The sequence below is a fragment of the Oncorhynchus nerka genome, linkage group LG24 (genome assembly GCF_034236695.1).
Source record: "Oncorhynchus nerka isolate Pitt River linkage group LG24, Oner_Uvic_2.0, whole genome shotgun sequence".
Taxonomy (NCBI): domain Eukaryota; kingdom Metazoa; phylum Chordata; class Actinopteri; order Salmoniformes; family Salmonidae; genus Oncorhynchus; species Oncorhynchus nerka.
Window position 1 is genome coordinate 90953024 of NC_088419.1, and position 10763 is coordinate 90963786.

The window sequence follows — 10763 nt, forward strand, 5'->3', positions numbered from 1 at the left end:
AAAAAAAGTTTTAAAAAAGCTAATAAATATGAATAATAATAATAAAAGGAATCTCCACCAGAGCTGTAGCCAGAGAATTTTATTTCCTCATTTCTCTACCATTTATTTCTCTACCATTTTAGAACATCCAACTGGCCTCACAACCGCAGACCACATGTATGGTGTCAACGTTGTGAACAGAGTGCCCCATGGTGGCGGTGGGGTTATGGTATGGGCAGGCATAAGCTACGGACAACGAGCACAATTGGATTTTATCGATGTCAATTTTCAATGCACAGAAATAATGTGATGAGATCCTGTGACAATATTTTTTCTAAGGTTTCTGTGACCAACAGATTCCCAGTCATGTGAAATCCATAGATTAGGGCCTAATGCATTGATTTCAATTGACTGATTTCCTTTATATGAACTGTAACTCAGCAAAAATCTTTGAAATTGTTTCATGTTGCGTTTATATTTTGGTTCAGTATACATGTTGCGTTTATATTTTGGTTCAGTATACATGTTGCGTTTATATTTTGGTTCAGTATACATGCCATATGAAATCTGTGGGCATGACACATATCAACACTTGTCATCTCACATCCCTTCGAGACAGAAAGGCACTATGATCATCCATTTATTACAGTGTGAAAGCACTGAGCCTTCCTCCACACCAAAGGAAATACACAAAACCTCACTGGGTCAACAACAACAACAAAAAAAAATCATTATACAACATCAATATAAAACACATGCTGATATATAATATAACTAGTTAACTAATTAGTTAAGGATAATAACAAAAAAATATGCTTTTTTTTTTTCTTCCAAAAGTGAGAATGATTTCATTGCATGTTTAGACAGAACCATTCAGGGACAATCATATTAAGAACCCCAGGATATATAATGCAACTGAAATTACAAGACACAAACCTCAAGATTCCACATCTGAAGAAACTGTACGATCACTGATATGATAATGATAACAAAAACAATTTTTAAAGTGTGTTTAGGAGAAAGGCAGAGAAAGGAAGACAGAGAACCACATGCAGTAGCAAACAAACAAAAAAAGTGATGGTTGTAGCTACCTCTCTTGAAGGACCAACGTTTCATCCAGAGTTTGGAGAAAGAAGGCCATGAGTTGTTTAAGGGAGAATCTGCCATAGAGAAGGCTAGCTGGAGCTGGTCAGCTCGCCGTGCAACACCGAGACTTGGTCTGAGCGAGTGAGCGAGTGAAAGAGTCCGAGAGAAAATGAGAGAGGGGGGGGGGGGGGGGCGAACGAGTATCCCAGGCAGAGTCGGATCAGGGAGCTGCTGAGGATTACCTAACCACAGATAATGTGCATTTCAAATGGCACCCTATTCTGTATATAGTGCACTATTTTTTAACCAGGGCCCTATGCTCAAAAGCAGTGCACTACATAGGGAATAGGATGCCATTTGGGATGCACACATTGAAACCCAGGGGCTCCTGAATAGGGGCTGGCTGGGAGAGAACAGACACAGTGAGGGGAAGTGATAGAGAGAAGACTTTGATGAAGAGGGGAAGGGAAAGGTGTGAGGGCGGAGTGGCTGAAGAGGGGTAGGAAAGAGTTTAACGGTGAAGAAGTCTGGGAAAATGAAGGGATGAGAGGGGAGAGAGAGAGTGGTAAAAAAATGACAGAGGGCAGCAGCAAGCTGGGCGCTAGGAGGGTTAGCCGAGCGTTAGGAGGGTTAGCAGAGCGTTAGGAGGATTAGCCGAGCGTTAGGAGGGTTAGCCGAACGTTAGGAGGGTTAGCCGAGCGTTAGGAGGGTTAGCCGAGCGTTAAGAGGGTTAGCCGAGCGTTAGGAGGGTTAGCCGAGCGTTAGGAGGGTTAGCCGAGCGTTAGGAGGGTTAGCTGAGCGTTACGAAGGTTAGCTGAGTGTTAGGTGGGTTAGCTGAGTGTTAGGAGGGTTAGCTGAGTGTTAGGAGGGTTAGCCGAGCGTTAGGAGGGTTAGCTGAGCGTTAGGCGGGTTAGCTGAGCGTTAGGAGGGTTAGCTGAGCGTTAGCCGAGCATTAGGAGGGTTAGCCAAGCGTTAGGAGGGTTAGCCGAGCGTTAGGAGGGTTTGCTGAGCGTTAGAAGGGTTAGCTGAGCGTTAGGAGGGTTAGCTGAGCGTTAGGAGGGTTAGCTGAGCGTTAGGAGGGCGTTAGGAGGGTTAGCTGAGCATTGAGCATTAGGGAGGGTTAGCAGTAGGAGGGTTAGCATGGAGGGAGGGTTAGCCAAGCATTAGGAGGGTTAGACCAAACATTAGGAGGGTTAGACCAAACATTAGGAGGGTTAGCCAGGCATTAGGAGGGTTAGCCGAACATTAGGAGGGTTAGCCGAACATTAGGAGGGTTAGCCAAGCATTAGGAGGGTTAACTTAGCTGAGCGTTAGGAGGGTTAGCTGAGCATTAGGAGGGTTAGCTGAGCGTTAGGAGGGCTAGCTGAGCATTAGGAGGGTTAGCCGAACATAAGGAGGGTTAGCTGAGCGTTAGGAGGGTTAGCTGAGCATTAGGAGGGTTAGCTGAGCATTAGGAGGGTTAGCTGAGCACTTAGCTGAGCATTAGGAGGGTTAGCCAAGCATTAGGAGGGTTAGGTTAGCTGAGCATTAGGAGGGTTAGCTGAGTATTAGGAGGGTTAGCTGAGTGTTAACTGAGTGTTAGGAGGTTTAGCTGAGCGTTAGGAGGGTTAGCTGAGTGTTAGGAGGGTTAGCTGAGTGTTAGGAGGGTTAGCTGAGCATTAGGGGGGTTAGCTGAGTGTTAGGAGGGTTAGCTGAGTGTTAGGAGGGTTAGCTGAGTGTAGGAGGGTTAGCTGAGCATTAGAGATGTTCAGGACGACGAGGGCTTTGCAATCACAGTTGATCATGTGCTTAATTTTTAAAATGGTCATACCTTAACATATTCAATGTAATAAATCCATCAGACATTGCTCATGTCCAAGGAGGACTCAGCTAAAAATGTGTCTGTTATTACACAATGGACAGGAGTGATGTGATATATGATTTGTAAAAAAAAATGTTTTACTCACCTTCAATATATATATATGAAACCCTATCCAGACAGCATCCAGAAGAACCAAAAAGCAACTGGAAACCAGAGTATAGAGATGCCTTCAACCAAAAGTTTGTTGTGTTCTAACCATGTTCTCTTGACGAGTGTGTGCCGTTCGTCCTCTGACTCCGCACAGTAAAAAGACAATGAACGGGGAAGAGTACAAATCAACCAAACCACAGGTCACTCACAGCTTCCTCTTTTCAGCTTCTCTGTGCCATTTAATCTGACGACAAAGTGGCACACTCATGTGCAGCCACACAAGCCTTGCTCCAATATTACACAATCACTCACACATTTCATGCATTTTTTTCGTTCTTCAGTTCATATACACTTTCATAAGCTTCGAGTATAACTTTCATAATAATTTCTCACATGACTCTTTTAACAAGCTTCAATAGTTAATTCAAATTGAAACTATAAAGCCAATCATTCTGATCAGATTTCTCTACTTGTGTTTGTGTCGTCTACCCTGATGAGTAGAGGATCCGTTTCTCTGTTTGTGTCGTCTACCCTGATGAGTAGAGGATCCGTTTCTCTGTTTGTGTCGTCTACCCTGATGAGTAGAGGATCCGTTTCTGTGTTTGTGTCATCTACCCTGATGAGTAGAGGATCCGTGTCTCTGTTTGTGTCGTCTACCCTGATGAGTAGAGGATCCGTTTCTCTGTTTGTGTCATCATAATGCTGTGCTGATCTGTTGAGCGGAACTTGCTCGCTCTGAAGTGGTTTCCGTGGTGAGATTAGACCTTTACATTGACACACTGTTTATTGTATTTAAGTGTGAAAATACAGAGCGTGTTGATGAAGAGATTGCAACAAGACAGTCGTTCTAAGTTCAGTGGCAATTCAGGAAGGGGCAACATATCTGAACTTTCAGATAGAAATATGTGTAGAATTTGCTTGAATTATATTTTATGATATAGAATTAGGAATGCAACGTGCCAGTTCTATACATTGGATTTTGGTCCACAATTAACTAGTAGTGGAAAACTGCATTCACTCAGACATCATATACAGATATCTACATTCACTCAGACATCATATATAGATATCTACATTCACTCAGACACCATATATAGATATCTACATTCACCCAGACTTCAGGAAACAGCAGAGGGAACACCCCCCTATCCACATCGATGGAACAGTAGTGGAGAGGGTAGTAAGTTTTAAGTTCCTCGGCGTACACATCACAGACAAACTGAATTGGTCCACCCACACAGACAGCATCGTGAAGAAGGCGCAGCAGCGCCTCTTCAACCTCAGGAGGCTGAAGAAATTCGGCTTGTCACCAAAAGCACTCACAAATTTCTACAGATGCACAATCGAGAGCATCCTGTCGGGCTGTATCACCGCCTGGTACGGCAACTGCTCCGCCCACAACCGTAAGGCTCTCCAGAGGGTAGTGAGGTCTGCACAACGCATCACCGGGGGCAAACTACCTGCCCTCCAGGACACCTACACCACCCGATGTCACAGGAAGGCCATAAAGATCATCAAGGACAACAACCACCCGAGCCACTGCCTGTTCACCCCGCTATCATCCAGAAGGCGAGGTCAGTACAGGTGCATCAGGGAGGGCAGGGACCGAGAGACTGAAAAACAGCTTCTATCTCAAGGCCATCAGACTGTTAAACAGCCACCACTAACATTGAGTGGCTGCTGCCAACACACTGACTCAACTCCAGCCACTTTAATAATGGGAATTGATGTAAAATATATCACTAGCCACTTTAAACAATGCTACCTAATATAATGTTACTTACCCTACATTATTCATCTCATATTTATACGTATATACTGTACTCTACATCATCTACTGCATCCTTATGTAATACATGTATCACTAGCCACTTTAACTATGCCACTTTGTTTACATACTCATCTCATATGTATATACTGCACTCAATACCATCTACTGTATCTTGCCTATGCCGCTCTGTACCATCACTCATTCATATATCTTTATGTACATATTCTTTATCCCCTTACACGTGTGTCTATAAGGTAGTAGTTTTGGAATTGTTAGCTAGATTACTTGTTGGTTATTACTGCATTGTCGGAACTAGAAGCACAAGCATTTCGCAACACTCGCATTAACATCTGCTAACCATGTGTATGTGACAAATAAAATTTGATTTGATATGTAGATATCTAGTCACTCAGACAGTATATATATATATATATATATATATATATATATATATATCTGCATTGAACTAACTTGGAATTACTTTGTGATCGAACATTTGAGGAACACTGCTCTTAACAATGTAGACATGGGACACACCCATATTCTGAATCACATGTGGCTTGACAGTGTATATGTCCAGTGTGAAGTGAATAGTTGGTGGCCTACTGACATTGATGTACATCCGTGTTTAGTCCAGAGGGTTATTCCTACAAAACAGAAACAATGACTTAGCCAGACAGCTCACTTGCCTAAAAAGTCTGAAGTAATTTAAGTTTGAAAGATAAGGCTTAAAATGAACATGGTCTCAAACAACCAAAATCGCATATCCAAGTTAAGCTTTCTTTAATGAATCAGAAAAATCTAAAGTCATTTCTTTAAAAAAAATATTTTAAAAACTGGCTAACTCATCAATCCTTCTTTCAGTAAACACCCCTCTGATTCTACAGGACTGTATTTACATGGAGGTCACACCATGATCATATTCAGTTATGTATCTTTTGGTCCGGTTAGTCCAAGTTGACCTTATATGCACAGATCCAGGATCAGCTTACACTTTCCAAATCCCACCAAGGGAGGGGGAAATGCAAAACTGACCTTAGTTCAGTGTCTAAAGTGAATATGAAACCATGGAATTTGAGAATAGCTAATGTTCGATTGTTCCTCCTATATGTGTTAGTCATTTAGCAGACGCTCTTATCCAGAGTGACTTACAGTAAGTTAATTCATATTAAAAAGGTAGCTTGGTGAGACAACCACATATCACTGTCATAGAAAGTACAAACTCCCCTAGTTGTACTCCTGTAGTAAAAACCTAGTACCGAAACAAACAGATACTAGCAGATCAGGTCAAAACGGAAAACATGACCGCTGCTGTGGCAGCTGGAGAGGGATTGTTACGTTTGAACTTACGCTTGTTCATTTGACCTTTTTTGTTGTTGACCAGGCTGACATTAAAAATGTGAACAATGTGCTGATTTAGTGTCATAATGAGCAAGACACAAGAGTTCATTATGCCCATTATGCCCGAAACATATTCCTCAAATACACTAAGGCTAAGGAGCATAACAAGAAAAACATTCTCCAGTAAATGTATTCATCATTTTAATACTAAACATAATTGTTAATTGTTTAATAAATTTACACAAAGAGTTTCATATTATTACAACATTTACTGTACATGTCACTGCTTGGCTTTCCTTGAAAACAGAACAAAATAATACATTGTCAAGCGTTATTTAATCATGGCACATTTTGATCCTGTACGTGTGTGTGTGTGTTATCGTGACAAGAGAGTCAATATGATATTTATATATGTGATATACATAAAGGCAATGGTACATGTCAATCCAGTGTAGGGATGTAGTCATCTTTGTGGTTGTAGGTGGGTGTGATACACAATTCTATTAGCACCTGAATACGCATCTATGTGACAAATAATGTAGCTATTGATACAGTGTCTTCGGAAAGTATTCGATAGCCCCCGACTTATTACACATCCTGCTGAAAGGTGACTTCATCTCCCAGTGTCTGGTGGAAAGGAGACTGAAATCAGGTTTTCCTCCTAGGATTTTTGCCTGTGCTTAGCTCCAGCCGTTTCTTTTTTTTTATCCTGAAAAACTCCCCAGTCCTTAATGATTACAAGCATACCCATGACATGATGCTTGAAAATATGGAGAGTGGTACTCAGTAATGTGTTGTATTGGATTTGGCCTAAACATACCTCTTTATATTCAGGACAAAAAGTTTGTTTTGACAATATTTTTGCAGGACTACTTTAGTGCCTTGTTGCAAACAGGATGCATGTACTGGCTTCCTGCTGTTCACCCTGTCAATTAGGTTTGTATTGTGGAGTAACTACAATGTTGTTGATCCATCCTCAGTTTCCTCCTATCAAAACCATTAAGCTCTGTAACCGGGGGTGTCCTCGGATGGGGCCACAGTGTCTCCTGACCCCTCCTGTCTCAGCCTCCAGTATTTATGCTGCAGTAGTTTGTGTGTCGGGGGGCTAGGGTCAGTTTGTTATATCTGGAGTACTTCTCATGTCCTATTCGGTGTCCTGTGTGAATTTAAGTGTGCTCTCTCTAATTCTCTTTCTTTCTCTCTCTCGGAGGACCTGAGCCCTAGGACCATGCCTCAGGACTACCCGACATGATGACTCCTTGCTGTCCCCAGTCCACTTGGCCGTGCTGCTGCTCCAGTTTCAACTGTTCTGCCTTATTATTATTGGACCATGCTGGTCATTTATGAACATTGGAACATCTTGGCCAAGTTCTGTTATAATCTCCACCCGGCACAGCCAGAAGAGGACTGGCCACCCCACATAGCCTGGTTCCTCTCTAGGTGTCTTCCTAGGTTTTGGCCTTTCTAGGGAGTTTTTCCTAGCCACCGTGCTCCTACACCTGCATTGCTTGCTGTTTGGGGCTTTAGGCTGGGTTTCTGTACAGCACTTTGAGATATCAGCTGATGTATGAAGGACTATATAAATACATTTGATTTTAAAGTCATTCTTGGCCTCAAGGTGAAATCCCTGAGCGGTTTCCTTCCTCTCCGGCAACTGAGTTAGGAATGACGCCTGTAGCTTTGTAGTGACTGGGTGTATTGATACACCATCCAAAGTGTAATTAATAACTTCACCATGCTCCAAGGGATAGTCAATGTTTTTTTTGTTTTTTTACCCATCTACCAATAGGTGTCCTTCTTTGTGAGGCATTGGAAAACCTCCCTGGTCTTTGTGGTTAAATTTGTGTTTTAAATCCAATGCTCAACTGAGGGACCTTACAGTATGTGTGGGGTACAGAGATGAGGTAGTGATTCAAACATCAGGTTAAACACTATTATTGCACACAGAGTGAGTCCATGCAATTTACTCTGACTTTAAGCACATTTGTTGTCCTGAACTTATGTGGACTTGCCCTAAGAAAGAGGTCTCAAGACATTACAGGGTTTCATTTTTAATTAAGTTTGTAAAAATGTCTAAAAACATGTTCTACTTTGACATTATATACAATTCGTATATATATATATTTTTTTATTAAATCAATTTTAAATTCAGTCTAACACAACCAAAAAGTGGGAAAAAGCAATGTGAATACTGGCTGAAGGCACTGTGATGTTTCAATGAAGAAAACATCACTATATCTTCTATAATGGCATAGGCTCAAAGAGGCATGTAATCCTGTCAGCCTACACACAGCATTCTGGAGCCATCTATGTGCACAGAGGGAGAAGGAGCAGCAGTCACAAAACGTGGCAAGACTTCAACCAAGGACGATAGTGAGACAACTCCACCTACAGAGACACACAGGGGCTAGAGAGACTTAACATCTAGCGAACTGTGTAAACTAGAGCAGACTACTGACAAGTTAGCATGACTCCCCTTTACCCCCTAAACCCTCAATAATCACCCCCACCATTACTATACTGAACCCCTTTACCCCCTAAACCCTCAATATCATCATGGCCACCACTACTATACTGACCCCCTTTACCCTCACTAATCACCCCCACCACTACTATACTGAACCCCTTTACCCCCTAAACCCTCAATATCATCATGGCCACCCCCACCACTACTATAGTGACCCCCTTCACCCTAAACCCTCAATATCTTCATGGACACCCCCACCACTACTATAGTGACCCCCTTCACCCCTAAACCCTGAATATCATCATGGCCACCCCCAGCACTACTATACTGACCCCCTTCACCCCTAAACCCTCAATATCATCATGGCCACCCCCCACCACTACTATAGTGACCCCCTTCACCCCTAAACCCTCAATATCATCATGGCCACCACTACTACACTGACCCCCTTCACCCTCACTAATCACCCCCACCACTACTATACTGACCCCCTTCACCCCCTAAACCCTCAATATCATCATGGCCACCCCCATCACTACTACACTGAACCCCTTTACCTTCTAGCACATCTGTTTGGATCAGTAACTTTGTTGACTTTCATCATGGACAAATATATCATTATCACACCTGTAGATGTAGACTAGTTTGGCCGAATCAGTCAAAAAAAAATGGTGACTCTCTTTAAACACACGTACATTTCATTTCACTACTAACAGACATTGTACAAAATACACATAGCTTACAGTGGTTCTTCATACTGCTCCATGGTCATGTTAAACGGCTTGGCAGTCTTTAAATGTAACTTTCATTTTATTTAACTAGGCAAGTCAGTTAAGAACAAATTCTTATTTACAATAACAGCCTACCGTGGAACAGTGGGTTAACTGCCTTGTTCAGGAGCAGAAAGACAGATTTTTTACCTTGTCAGCTCGGGGATTCGATCCAGCAACCTTTTGGTTACTGGCCCAACGCTCTAACCACTAGGCTACCGGCCCAACGCTCTAACCACTAGGCTACCGGCCCAACGCTCTAACCACTAGGCTACCGGCCCAACGCTCTAACCACTAGGCTACCTGCCCAACGCTCTAACCACTAGGCTACCTGCCCAACGCTCTAACCACTAGGCTACCTGCCCAACGCTCTAACCACTAGGCTACCTGCCCATCGCTCTAACCACTAGGCTACCTGCCCATCGCTCTAACCACTAGGCTACCTGCCCATCGCTCTAACCACTAGGCTACCTGCCCAACGCTCTAACCACTAGGATACCTGCCCAACGCTCTAACCCACTAGGCTACCTGCCCAACGCTCTAACCACTAGGCTACCTGCCCATCGCTCTAACCACTAGGCTACCTGCCCAACGCTCTAACCACTAGGCTACCTGCCCAACGCTCTAACCACTAGGCTACCTGCCCATCGCTCTAACCACTAGGCTACCTGCCCATCGCTCTAACCACTAGGCTACCTGCCCATCGCTCTAACCACTAGGCTACCTGCCCATCGCTCTAACCACTAGGCTACCTGCCCATCGCTCTAACCACTAGGCTACCTGCCCATCGCTCTAACCACTAGGCTACCTGCCCATCGCTCTAACCACTAGGCTACCTGCCCATCGCTCTAACCACTAGGCTACCTGCCCATCGCTCTAACCACTAGGCTACCTGCCCATCGCTCTAACCACTAGGCTACCTGCCCATCGCTCTAACCACTAGGGCTAACCACTAGGCTACCTGCCCATCGCTCTAACCACTAGGCTACCTGCCCATCGCTCTAACCACTAGGCTACCTGCCCATCGCTCTAACCACTAGGCTACCTGCCCATCGCTCTAACCACTAGGCTACCTGCCCATCGCTCTAACCACCAGGATACCTGCCCATCGCTCTAACCACTAGGATCGCTCTAACCACTAGGCTTGCCCATGATACCACTAGGCTACATGCCCATTCTAACCACTAGGCTACCTTTCTAACCACTAGGCTACCTGCCCATCGCTCTAACCACTAGGCTACCTGCCCAACGTTCTAACCACTAGGCTACCTGCCCATCGCTCTAACCACTAGGCTACCTGCCGCCCCACATTAGATTAGGATAGAACCTTTGATTCTGATACATTTTACATTTATTTACCAGGATTTCCTCTAGTGGTTGTTCCTAGTTTTTCACATT

General features: G+C 43.7%; 1 protein-coding gene across 1 annotated transcript in view; it reads right to left on the minus strand.

Moving 5' to 3' along the window:
- The window catches only part of arhgef18b (rho/rac guanine nucleotide exchange factor (GEF) 18b), a 123982-nt gene extending 120878 nt beyond the window's left edge, over positions 1-3104 (minus strand). Inside the window, exon 1 of the mRNA XM_065009297.1 lies at positions 3012-3104. The gene's annotated coding sequence lies outside the window, so the exon portion shown is untranslated. The remainder of the gene's footprint in view (positions 1-3011) is intronic.
- Positions 3105-10763: the final 7659 nt, after the last annotated feature.